Genomic DNA, 12,925 nt, shown 5'->3' with positions numbered 1-12,925 from the left:
AAAAACAAGTATTAGGGTAAATTTTTTTTTTTAATTTGGAGAACATCACTTACACAAAAACAATGCTATCACCCTCCCCTGTGTGGACTTGGGCGAGGACTGGCCTTTCTCCTTAGAGAAGTGGGGCAGCTTTTGGGAAGGCAGGGGACTTCCTGTAACAATGCATCTCATGATATTTGTGGTGACTATTTTAAAAAATATGCAGTCATTAGTCACAAAGTAGAACTTTGGGGATGTTTGATCCAACTGACTGCTGTCACCTTCACTGTTTTTAAATACTGAGTCAAGTATCAACAAAGAAAAGAAAAGAAAAAATAAAAACTAAATAAAGCTATGCCAATCTCATCTCCTTTTCCACCCAAGTTAGGTTTTGTCCAGAAAAGGGTGGAAGGTAACTCAGTCCACGTAGAAGCACTTGTGGTGGACGATGGAGGGGCTGAACTCATTTTACTCCTGCTTACTGATCCACATCTGCTGGAAGGTGGACAGCAAGGCCAGGATGGAGCCACCCATCCACACAGAGTACCTGTGCTCGAGGGCCACAATGATCTTCACCTCCACCGTGCTGGGGGCCAGGGCGGTGATCTTCTGCATCCTGCCAGTGATGCAGGGGTACATGGTGGTCCCGCTGGACAGCACCGACAGCACCGTGTTGGCATGGAGGTCCTTGCAGATGTCGAGTCACACTTTATGATGGAGTTGAAGGTAGTCTCATGGATGCCACAGGCTTCCAGGCCCAGGAAGGAGGGATGGATGAGAGCCTTGGGGCAGCAGAAGTGCTCTCTGCTGATGGTGATGACCTGACCATCGGGCAGCTCTTAGCTCTTCTCCAGGGAAGAACTGGAGGTGGCAGCGGCCATCTCCTTCTCCAAGTCCAGGGCAATGTAGCATAGCTTCTCCTTGATGTCACACACGATTTCCCACTTGGCTGTTGTGGTGAATCTGTAGCCATGCTCTGTGAGGGCCTTCATGAGGTAGTTCATCTGTTCCCGGCCAACCAGGTCCAGACGCAGGATGGCATGGGGGAGGGCATATCCTTCATAGGTGGGCACAATTTGAGTGACCCCATTACCAGAGACCACCATGATGCCAGTGGTGAGGCCAGAGGTGTACAGGGACAGCACGGCCTGGATGGCCACGTACATGGCTGGGGTATTGAAGGTCTCGAACATGATCTGGGTCATCTTCTCACAATTGGCTTTGGGATTCAGGGGGGCCTTAGTCAGCAGCATAGGCTGCTCCTTGGGGGCCACGGTGTGGTGCCAAATCTCCATCTCATTCCAGTTGGTGACAATATCATGCTCGATGGGATACTTGAGTGTCAGGATGCCTCTTATGCTCTAGGCCTCATCACCCACATAGGAGTCCTTCTGGCCCATGCCCACCATGATGCCCTGGTACCAGGGGCATCCCACAATGGAGGAGAAGATGGCCCGGGGGGCATCGTCACCTGCGAAGCCAGCCTTGCACATGCCAGAGCCATTGTCGACCATGAGCGCAGCAATATTTTTACCCATGGCGAACTGGTGGTGGTGCAGCTTCGCCCTGAAGATGGAGTGGCGATGGGCCCATGCTGTCGGGGTAGACGTGGTCTTGGCTGTCATCTCAAAGTTTCTTGATCCACTCATGCAAGAAGGTATATAAGACACAACTAAGAAATAATGTATATTAAGTTTTCAATATTGAAATATGATTATCAAAAAGGAAAAAATAAATTTAATGCCACATTACTAGATATTAAAAGCCTTTTATATTTCAAAATCACTGTAGTATTTACTGAAAACAACAATTTTAGCATTAGGGAAATAACTCTATTAATTTCTTTTGTTCCCAAAATTAGTTTGGTTTAGTATCTCATGCTAATGTTTAAAAGGCTTTTTGTGAAACAACCAACTTATCAAAAAATTATCTATCTTAAAAAAAAAAGCTAATGCTTTCATATTTAAACTAATCTCATTTGAATAACAAATACCAATACAACATATATCCTTGATGCCTGATAGTTGTGAGGAGTGGCTGTGATTTACCCCAGTTCTAGCCTCTTCCTGCTTCTGGAATTCTCTGCAGTGGCAATGATCTAATCTTGCTTCAGTGCAAATATATGATGCTATTCTAAAAGTTCTCTCAAGTTTCCTCATCAATTCCCACATCACCTACCTACCACATTTTCTCCTCCTTCCTTCATTTCACTGCACCCTTCCCTCTTCAAAGGTATCCCTAGATCTGTGGTCGTAATTCTTCTCATTTTGTATTCTTTGGGTGGATTATCCCCACCACTTCTTTTTCCTTTCTGCTAAATCACAGTGCCTTACATGGGTAATTTCTACTTCAACTTTTTGCCTCCCTCTGGCTATAAACTGCTCAGAAAGAAAAATGAAACCATGCTTTTCCTTGATGTTGTTATGTCTTGAACTCTCCAGTGGCTTTTCCAGATTTCTCCAAACATACATCTACCCTCTTGCTACTCTGAGCGTGGTCTCAAGACCAACAATGGTGTCACCTTAGAACTTGTTAGAAATGCAAAATCACAAGCTTGCTGGTCAGAATGTGCACTTTTCACCGGGTCCCCAGGGTGACTAATTACAATTTGAGAAACTCTCGTCTACACCGAGTCTACACGACTTAATTGATCCTTCTGAAATCTAGCCTCAAGTGCCCACTATAACACTTCTCCAACCTGAAACTGTATTAGAAGTTGCAAACTTTCTAATGGACTCTTTATCAGGCAACAGCATCCCTGCCCCCCCCCACCAATAACACACCCTGCTCTCTTCCTCCTCCTTATTCTCTTCTTTTGGCCTAGGTGACTCCATCCTATAAGGCAGCAACACACTACATGACATGAAGGTCCAGACATTTACAGCTGCCCACATCTGCCTGTGTTCACCCACAGCAGGTAGAACCTACCTCTGTGTGATCAGGTACCTCAGCCCTCACTGCCTTCCTAACAATGAGGAGGATGGGGACAAAAGGAATATTTGTGCTTGTCAGACAAGCTTTGGAGCTGGAAGCTCATTTCAGATCCATCTCACATTTCAGAGACTCTTCCTCTTTCTAAAGAACTGTTCTACCTTCCCACCCTCCCCACAGGCCTCTAACTTCTTTTCCTTCATTTACTGCCTGTCCTCTCTCCCTCACTCATTCTTCATCCCTTCTTTCCCTCCTCCTTATTTCCTGACTGTCCTTAGGTCAAAGAGCATCTTGAAGTCAAACTAACAACTTAGCTCCTTAAAAGGCACTCTCTAATCTGCTGTGGATGCCTAAGTTATGTAACTGGCCTCCCTTTCTCATCTTTTGCCTCACTATACCTTCACCAGGTGATTTTATTTGGCTTTTAGAATATATCAGAATTCATGTCTGAAATCAACATTCTGTCAATAGACTTTTTAATAAAATACAGTTCTTACCTTCTATTTGTTCACTTAATGTATTTTTCCCTGTTTGACCTGCAGCTCCAAATGAGATATCCACATACTTCTGTGGTAGACTCCCAGAGATGCTCTATGAAAATCAATATTAATAATGAGTTCCATAAAGATTTCCTAATCCCTTTCTAAGAAAATCCCTACATTTCCTAACTTTTAAAAAAAACTTTCCTATTTTAAAAGCAATTAGACTTAAAATAAGAGAAGAATATCTTGGGAAATCAAACATTTAAATAGAAAACTTCATATGTATTCTCTACATCAAGTCTATCTTTTATCTTCGTTTAGCTTTTGATACAGTAAACTGAACATGGAAAGCCAGAGCAAGTATTTTCACATGGAAAGTATTGACTTATATTCACATTTCAACAAAGAATTAACTTCAGAACACCTAACTCTATTTTGAATTACCCCACAAAAAGGAACACATTTTAAAAAATATCTATTTTTGTAGGTAAAGCTGAATTGCTTTGCTGTACACACAAAACTAACATTGTAAATTGACTATACTTCAATAAAAAAGTAAAATTTAAAATACATTTATTTTTGAACAAATATCTTAGTAAGTATATTTGCTATAAATTCAAAATATTTCTAAGTACAGATATGGATTTAGTATTAAGATTCTTGGCATGAAAACAAACCTTGGAGTCTGTCACACTGAGTACTGACAGAACACTGTAGAAGCTGCTTCATTTCAGTAAGCAATGGCTTAGCACAATCTATTATTTGCTAAAACTTTTATAGTTAGGAAAACTAGTTGATTAAAGTAACAAAGTACTAAGAAAAACATTGATGTAATAACAGCAAAAATCTTTAAATGTAATTATGCAACTCCTCAAAAAACCACAGGGACTGTCATAAGGGAAGGATAAGGACATTCATTTCTTAACCCTCCACACGTGCTAGGCCCTCACTGTGCACATCTTCTTTTCTACACACAACAACAATAATAAAAATGGTTATAAGGACTGTTACCCATTTGCTGCTTCCTGGTCACTCTAAGATGCTGGGGTACAATGATAAACAGATGTGATCCCCCATTCTCTGTCCAGAACATCACTCCCCTGAGCTGTCATGTGACTTGCTCCTTCGTGTCCTTCCCTTGGCAGCTGTGGTTACACTCTGATGTGTGCTGACTACATAAATCCCACTCTTATTCCACCCCCATCCTAGCTACAAACACTCACTTTCATAAAAAAAAACTGATGTTCTTCATTTTCTTTACCGGAAGGACTTACTGTGACTGACAGAGGATTCCTGTTTACTGGTTCTTCTGTTCTTATCACTACAGCCTCACCCCTCAACCGGTACATTAAGTGTCTAACTGTCCAGCATGCAGTTGGTGTTCAGCAGCAGGAATTTCTTTAAGGTCAAAACATCTAAAATCTCAAGATGGCCTCAAGTACCAAAACACAATATACCTATCAGAAATCTCTACTAACAGTCTACTGAAACACGACATAACCCAAATAAGAAATCCACATGCCCACTCTAACTTTCCCATTCTTAACTCCACTGCCATTTATTGTCCTTCAGGTGTTGAAAAAGTGTCCTCAACACTTAGCCATTCATTGCCAATGATCATTCTGTCTTACACTCTATAACACTACTTCCAGATGACAACGTGTTTTCACATTTGTTACCGCTTTTGTTCATTGCACATACCTCAGAGGTAAGTGTCAGTACCATTTTACCAACAAGGTCACTGACATTCAAACAGCTCCAACAAGTTTTTCCAAGATCCCCACAGCTAGTGCATGACAGAACCAAGATGGCAACATATCTGTTGATTCAAACACAGTGCTGGGCCACTAGGAAGCAGCTGTCCAGATCCAAGAGCTCAGGGCCTCCTTACCCCTCCCCACAGCTGTCAGCTTCGAACACATCATCACTGTCACTTATGTTACATCAAATACGGTCATGATCAAAAGTACAACACACAGGCCACACTAACTATACAAAAGGGGTTCTCCTCATTAAAACATCACTAACCCAATCTTGTTGGTATACTAACCCCACATATTTATCACTCTTCACCATGCTTCTGATTCTCGTGAAATAATTCCTGCAGATCTATGACAAGGAAACTATAATATTTCCATTTCACAGGCATTTGATTTTCAAGGTCAATGTGGCAAAAACATAAAACAAAACACAACACAAAAACACTCTTCTTTTTAATCCAACCTATTTTTCTCTGAACCTGCCTGAGAGTATGACACATCCATTTATACAAAAGAAATACACAATTGGTCACAGGCTGGAAAATAATAGTTCTTTACTTTTTAAAGAAAACAATTCAAGAAGCCAAATCAACTCCATAGGACTTCTAAACATTGCTTTTTGTGCTATATACACTGGTTTCATTAGGTGAGCCTGGAAACTTAACAGAGTGTACTAGGCACTAGTATGACATGTAGCACACAATGAAGTTCTTAATGGTAGACTGAAAAACTTAAGAGAGAGTTTGGATGGGCAAGTACAAAGGTGAGTAACTAATCTCAGGGCATCCCTTCATTTATGTATTAATATAACTCACAGTTTATACTGCAAAATAATAATAATAATAATAATAATAATAATAATAATAATAATAATAATAATAATAATAATAATAATAATAATAATGATAGAACAGCACCTCCAAATAAGAAGAGGATTCTGCATCTTCCTCTACTCCTAAATTGAAAGCTGATATGTCATCTGTAAAATGAAGTTAAAGAGACATGAATGAGAATATTTACCAATTAAATTTTAAATACACATGTACATCTAGCACCATTCACAGATATCTCTATAAAATAAAGTAGCAGAAAAGAATTTCAGAAAGTTGGAGCATTTTCTGGAAGAAAAGCTAAGGTGTGGTTGGGATATTTATGAAGACAGGTGGCAAGAGTAAATACTTAAAAAGTAACAGATATAAAATTTAAATCTAGAAAACTTAGAGTATTCTATGACTTATTTTTTTTAATGGAGGTACTGGGGATTGAACACAGGAACTCCTGCATGCTAAGTATTCATTCTACCTACCACTGAGCTATACCCTTCCCACAGAGGAAACTAGCTTCTAAGCATAGAGGAAAAAGGCAATACATTTTCACTAATTTACCCAATGTGTTAGTTTTGTGAGCTCTATCAACAGAGGTCATGTGTTATGATCTGTTAGTTCCTCTGGATCAATTACAATATTTTCAGGAACATTCTCTTGTTTTCAATTCCAGGCTCAGTCGCTCTTTCCTAGGAAAACAAAATAAAACAAGAACCAAACTTCAGAAACCATCATATTCATACACTTGGTCATTCAATCAGTCAGTAAGACAACAGTTATTTACTGTATCTATCAGATCATAAACACCTATCCTGAGAGAAACTGGCAATACAAATAAAAGACAGAATTGGCTCTCTATTCTGCCAGAAGCACAGATCCATGAAAACCAATCACCACAGAAAAGTCTGAACAGCTCTACAACTGAAGTGAATGGACAATGTAAGGGCACAAAGGACAGAAGTTGCTGTTGCATGTGCATAGCTCAGGGAATGCTGGGAAGACTGGGCTGTGTCTCAAAAGACAGCCCCAGTACAGAAAGGGGGATGTGAAGCGGATTTGAGGAAAGGCAAACTGAGCAAAAGGATGAGGTGTGAAACAACATCACAAGGTATATGGAAAACTAGAACACTGTTCCTGGGAATGAAAAGGAAAGACCCAGTATCCTAGATTCAACATGAGACATCACTTGATTAATTTCAAATGAGGATTGCTAAAAAAATGAAACAACCTCACTTTCACAGTAAACTCTCTATATTCAATATCCTATAATAAACTATAATGGAAAAGAACTTGAAAAAAAAGAATTTAGGTACAGACACTCATTTCATTAGGTGAGTCTGAAAAATGAACAGATGTTTATTTTGCAGTCCTATGGCATTAAGCACAGAATAGATTTTGAATTATAGATTAAAAATATAAGTCAAAAATTTCATCATCAAATGCTAACGTGAAAATGTAAAGTGAAAACAACCATCTGTTTATCTTTTATCATTCCCTGATGCTTATATGTTAAAATAAGAAGAATATTAACAAAAGGATACAGTACCTTCTCATCAGAAGATTCTTTATCTTTCTCTTCTCCAAATTGGTAGATTGATGTTTCATCTGTAAAATGTAGTTACAAATATATTAATAAGAATATTACCACTGTAAATTTTAAACAACCATGTCCATCTATTTCCATTCATGGATATTTCAATTAAAAAAAAAGTGGCAGGAAAGAATTTGAGAGTTAAAGCATTTTCCAAAAGAAAAGCTTAATTATGGTTGGGATATTTTTGAAGATAGGTGGCAAAAGAAAAACACGTAAAACTAATTAATATCATGTTTGGAGCTGCACAATTTGTATTCTTCATATTTGAATTTTTTTTTTAAATGGAGGTACTGGAGATTGAACCTAGGAACTCCTGCATGATAAGCATGCATTCTATCTACCAATGAGCTGCACCCTTCCTTGATGCAAACTACTTTCTAAGCATAGAGAAAACTAAAATTAAAAAACTACTTCCCTGTTTACTATCTTACTGAAAATGTGAAGCAGAACAAAACTATTGAGCCTTCTTTCACCATCTTCCACTATTTCCCACATCAGAACAAGGGGGAGACAGGTCTACTAACACTTGAGAAAAATTCCACAGGCCACTGGTTCTGGTGTTTTCATAACTAATGATCAACTGTGGAAGGTCAAGGCTCTACTCACCAGAGAAAATAATAAGGGCATGCTATTATCTCAAAACCCAGAATGCGGTTTATGTTGAAGGCACATGTGCAAAACTGACATTTCTGCCTTCTGCCAGAGGACTTTTTTTCACTCTACAGGAGACACCTCCTTCCCAGGTCAGGTTGGGGAAGACACAGTCCATCAAATTGTGTGCAAATAGACTAAAGGAACATGACAATGTCCCCAATCAGGTTTTCCCATGCTTTGCAAAGCCCTGGAGAGAAATCTCCCCTTCTTCTGCAGTGACTCAAGAAAGAAATAGAGGAATATGCTCTCATCTTACCAAGTGGAGCAGCTGGTGGTGGTGGGCAAGGATGCACAGGACACAGGGTGGCCCAGGTGGAGGTGGCCCATAGGGTGATGACAGGCCACTCATGGGGCAGACCATGTGGGCTGGCCCTGGGAAAGGATGGGGCCCTCTTGCATCAAAAGTAGCCTGCAGAACAGAAGGAAGACATGAGTTGGATGACAGACAAAAGCACCAACACTGAAATGCTGGAACCCAATGCAGCAGCAGTCAGCCCCGGGAACCCTCGCCTCCACCGGGTGCCCAGACAGCAGCACAGAGCCACACACTCCACCCTCCCCTCTGGGGCCTGTCTGCAGCCTGGGCTGCACAGGAGGCCTCGGGGATAAAACACTGTCACCACACATCACCGCTTGTGTCTGTAAGTAGGGGAAGCCAAGGGGCCTGTCCTATACGATGAACAGAGGTTCTGGCAAACTGACAAAATAATGCCTTCCCAACAGGCAGCCTCTCTGTGCAGGACAACCCTCCCCACCACCTTCCCTGGCTCCACAGAAGCTTGCTCTTTGTGGACTAGGAACATGGAGAAAGAAAGGCCGTGAAGAGCTCATTCTCCACACGTGGAATCAGAGCTGCACCTGGGTGTTCGCTCTGCCTGCAGGACCCTGCCAGCCCCTCTCTGCTCCCTCCTGACAAAGGGCCCTTGTCCCTGCAGCGGCTGCCGCTGGGCGCAGAGATCTGGGGAGGTGGGCATCCTGGAGTCCTGCGGGGGAGCTGGCAAAGTGCTTCTGGGGGGACAATGCTGTCCTCAGAAGGTAATCAATTATCCTTATTCTCACGGAAGTCTGGATTTTAAGTTCACTATGAAACACACACTACATTTGTCCTATGGAAAAATAAAGTGTGAAGTCTCAATTCCACAACTGACACAAAAGGGATTTTAGCTCATGCGTAAAATCCTACAATGTGTGATGAGATAGAGGAGCAGCTCTGACAGCTTCCAGGGCAGGACAGACCCAGCTCAGGATGGAGAACACAAGGTAAGGACTTTGGTGCCAATCAGAATCCCCCTGCAGGGAAATAGACATTTTCACTGTGGGCTTTTTAACTTCCAGCCTCTATTTCCTACTACAAATGCAACATCTCTTACAGTCAGGCTTTTCTACTCAGAGTACAACTGGAGGGAGTGTGGAAGACACATTTACCTCCCCAGAAAAGACAGTGATGGTTTGTGACATTTACTACACCCAAGAAGACTCAAAGTTGCACAAAGCACACGGTATAAAGCTGGAGGGAGGGCTTTGCTCATTTTTCAGTTACAAGGATCTGAATGGACATTCTAAACAGGTAAATCACCTGGCCTGAGACAGGAAAGGAGCAAAATAATGACGACAGTAATCTGTCTCAGTGACCCAGGAGCAATCCCAAATGAAGGTCAGGACAAGGAAGTTTGGAGTGAGGGGTCCCCCTCCTCATACTATTTCAAGAAACACCCAGTCAATGTCTGTGGTCCTCAGCCCCTAAGGACTCACTCCATGATGACTTCTGTAGGCACCACCCAAGGTGACAGGTTGAGGGGAGAAGCCCACTGGCTCCTGGGCAAGAGTTTGAATTTGGAAAGGAAAGACACACTAGACCTGTCACAGAACACATAATCTGGACACAAGGCCAGGAAAGACCACTGGGGAAAAAAATCAAGGTTGCCAGAAAGAGTTCCAACAGAGAATGACAACCACATCTACCTGGGCCTCCGTGGCCACCTCAGGAGGGCAGGCACTGCTGTTCTGCCCTGGAGCCACACCAGGTCCTGCCTGAATCTGATAAAAACCAGAGAAAGGATGGCGGATTATGCTTTCCTGCACAGACTTTGCTGAAGGAAAACAAAACTTCCAATCCCCCCTTCACTCTTTCCCACACCAGAATGAGGGGGAGACAGGTCTTGTAATACTTGAAGAAGAGACCAGAGCCCTGGTTCAGGTATTTCCATAACTAATCACCCTGGATGGTAGCTCAGGGCTCAGATCCCTGGAAATCAACACTAACACAGAGGACTCACCATACACTTCAGGAGAAACCACAGTTTCTACATAGGCTAAAAATTGAAATAAGAAGAGTCCTTCATAGGAAGAGTATCAACAACACCTGACCATCAGCTTCACCTCTTCCTCCTCAGTCCATTGGTAAACTGTTAAAATCCTTCTGACAGAACATGTCTTGTGTAAGTGACCAGGTGTCATGTAAATATTTATGAAAGAAGTGGCCTTAGAAAGACTAATATTGTAATAATCGGCAAAAGAATGGTGAATTATATGGAGAAGCCGTTGGAAGATCTTAGAGTTACACTTATAACTCTAGAAGTGACACTACTCTACGTAGTAATGTCACTTACTAACTGGCTACTCTAGATCACTGTGTCACATTTTTTATAAGAACAAAGGGACCTGCAAAATTAGTGAAGAAATGCCTGCTGTCTTAAAGCAGAACTTGAATAGAATATTTATCCACCAAGACAAATGAAGAAAATTTTTTTTCTCATCAGGACATACTGTCTTCATTCTAAAACCTTGTGCATGTTATTTTTCTCAACACAAAGAAAATTCAGCCCTCACCACTGTGTCCAGGTGGGAAGAGGGTGCTGACGCTCATGTATTCTAGCGCACAGAAACCAACCACGCCAGCCAACCAAGAGCCTGGGGGGTGGCCCACAGTCCCTGGAGGGGCATGAGCTCCACTGTTCACAGGGGGCAGAGCCCTGCTGGCTGGTGGCATGTGAAGAAAACAGCATCTTGTCACCCAGCTGAGAATGTGTTCTTTGCAGTGAGTGTGTGGTGTGGTGTCCAGGAAACCCAACAATTACCCAAGGGGATAAGAAGCCCATTTGGTGGCTTTTGCAGCAGAAATGAAGCTACTGCACATCACAGTGTGCTTCTTACCTCTCAGGGAAGGATGCAGCCTGGGTGGTCCTCCTGGGATGGGCTCCTGCCTCATGTATTCCTCTGCCTGCCTCTCTCTGCAGGTTACATCCAATCTTAAAAGACAGAGAAAGAATGGCTTCAATAAGAATTACATCATCAATTCCTCTACTAGACACAAAACAGCCAACCCTTAAGAATCTCAAAACACCCTTAAAAATGTGTCAAAATTTTGTACCTTTGCTTCAGGTAGGCATTCTCCCTTCACAACTTGGTGTTTTCCCTCTCCAGCTCCTGAGCCCTGAGCTGTGGGAGAAAATCACATCAACGTTCATTTGTGGCCGACTGTGCACAAAGGGAAGGGAGGAAACAAATTCTTACCGAATTTTCTTGGGCCTTCTTCTCAGCAAGAGTGACCTGAAAAAGTCAACACATCAAGAAACACCCCATGGTTAGGGGTTCTTAGGGCCACAGTAACTGTCTGCATCATGTGCTGAGGACTCAGTGTGTCAGGAGGAAAGCAGGTTGCCTGGTGTCTCCAGGTGATCTCTGCTCCCAGCATTTGCCTGTGACATTCTTCAACTCTTCTCCTATGAGTTACAAATTGTTTCATCAGATAAAACACAATGCTAGGTATAATGTTAATTAACCTGTCCAACTCCACATTATCTGAACTGCACATTTATAGACATTATCTAACCGTACAAGATACATTTCACATGACTGTAAAAACAGAGCAGATTCAAAGCTATTGCTGCAGTCACTCCTTCCATCACTATTATTTAACGCTTGCCAGTTCTGCACTGACAGTTTCCTTTCCGGTTCTCAACATTTCCCTCACATATCCTGTGTTGAGTATCTTTCATCATAAAGCTTGATTCTTATTTTCCTTACATCCTTATCCTATTCCTCAGCCTTACAACACGTCAGTCTCTCCAGTGGCACAGTCATATTTATTTGTCCGACTGATGCTACACCAAACTGCTTTCCTAAGTTTGAGAACAACTTACAGCACCTTCAGAAACATCTCTGTGAACCGTCTTTCCACACAGTATGGCCAGAACTGGGGACCAGGAAATTCTTAGTAACTTAATACTTTGTAAATTTAAACATTTAACTTATGTGTAAAACTAAACATTTTTTCTCCTGTGTTAAGTATGTATACAAATGTCTTCTGAATATTTGTTTTGTTCTGTGTATGATATTGTGTCTGAACATTTTAGAAAAGTTTTCAAAAATTCAACAGGGGTTTTTGGAGCTGCGGGTGTTGAGGAGATGAACTCACTTGTACTGTCGTGTCTCTTCTTCAGCCAATTTCACCTTCTCCTCTGATGCTAACAGCTGCTTCTTTTCCACCAGCTCACATCCGTTCATGTCCAGCTTCCTGAGACGGGAAAGAAATTCTGTGAAATTTCTCCAGTTTCCCTCCCAGAAATTGGAAGGGAAGAATTAAATGTTCCTTTTGTCCTTACCCATAAATACTCAGACTGACAAATACAGAGGAAAGAATTAAAGGCCCCCCACTAATACATATGAAAAAAACTACACTCAGGTCTCTGGCAAGCGTTT

At 41.7% G+C, this 12,925-nt stretch overlaps 1 pseudogene; it reads right to left on the bottom strand.

Moving 5' to 3' along the window:
- Positions 1-447: 447 nt before the first annotated feature.
- On the bottom strand, positions 448-1,517 carry LOC102510130 (annotated as a pseudogene).
- Between the last annotated feature and the right edge of the window lie 11,408 nt (positions 1,518-12,925).

Source organism: Camelus ferus, chromosome 14 (assembly GCF_009834535.1).
Source record: "Camelus ferus isolate YT-003-E chromosome 14, BCGSAC_Cfer_1.0, whole genome shotgun sequence".
Taxonomy (NCBI): domain Eukaryota; kingdom Metazoa; phylum Chordata; class Mammalia; order Artiodactyla; family Camelidae; genus Camelus; species Camelus ferus.
The sequence above is the reverse complement of the archived record's forward strand: the minus strand, read 5'-3'. Positions and strand labels throughout refer to the sequence as shown.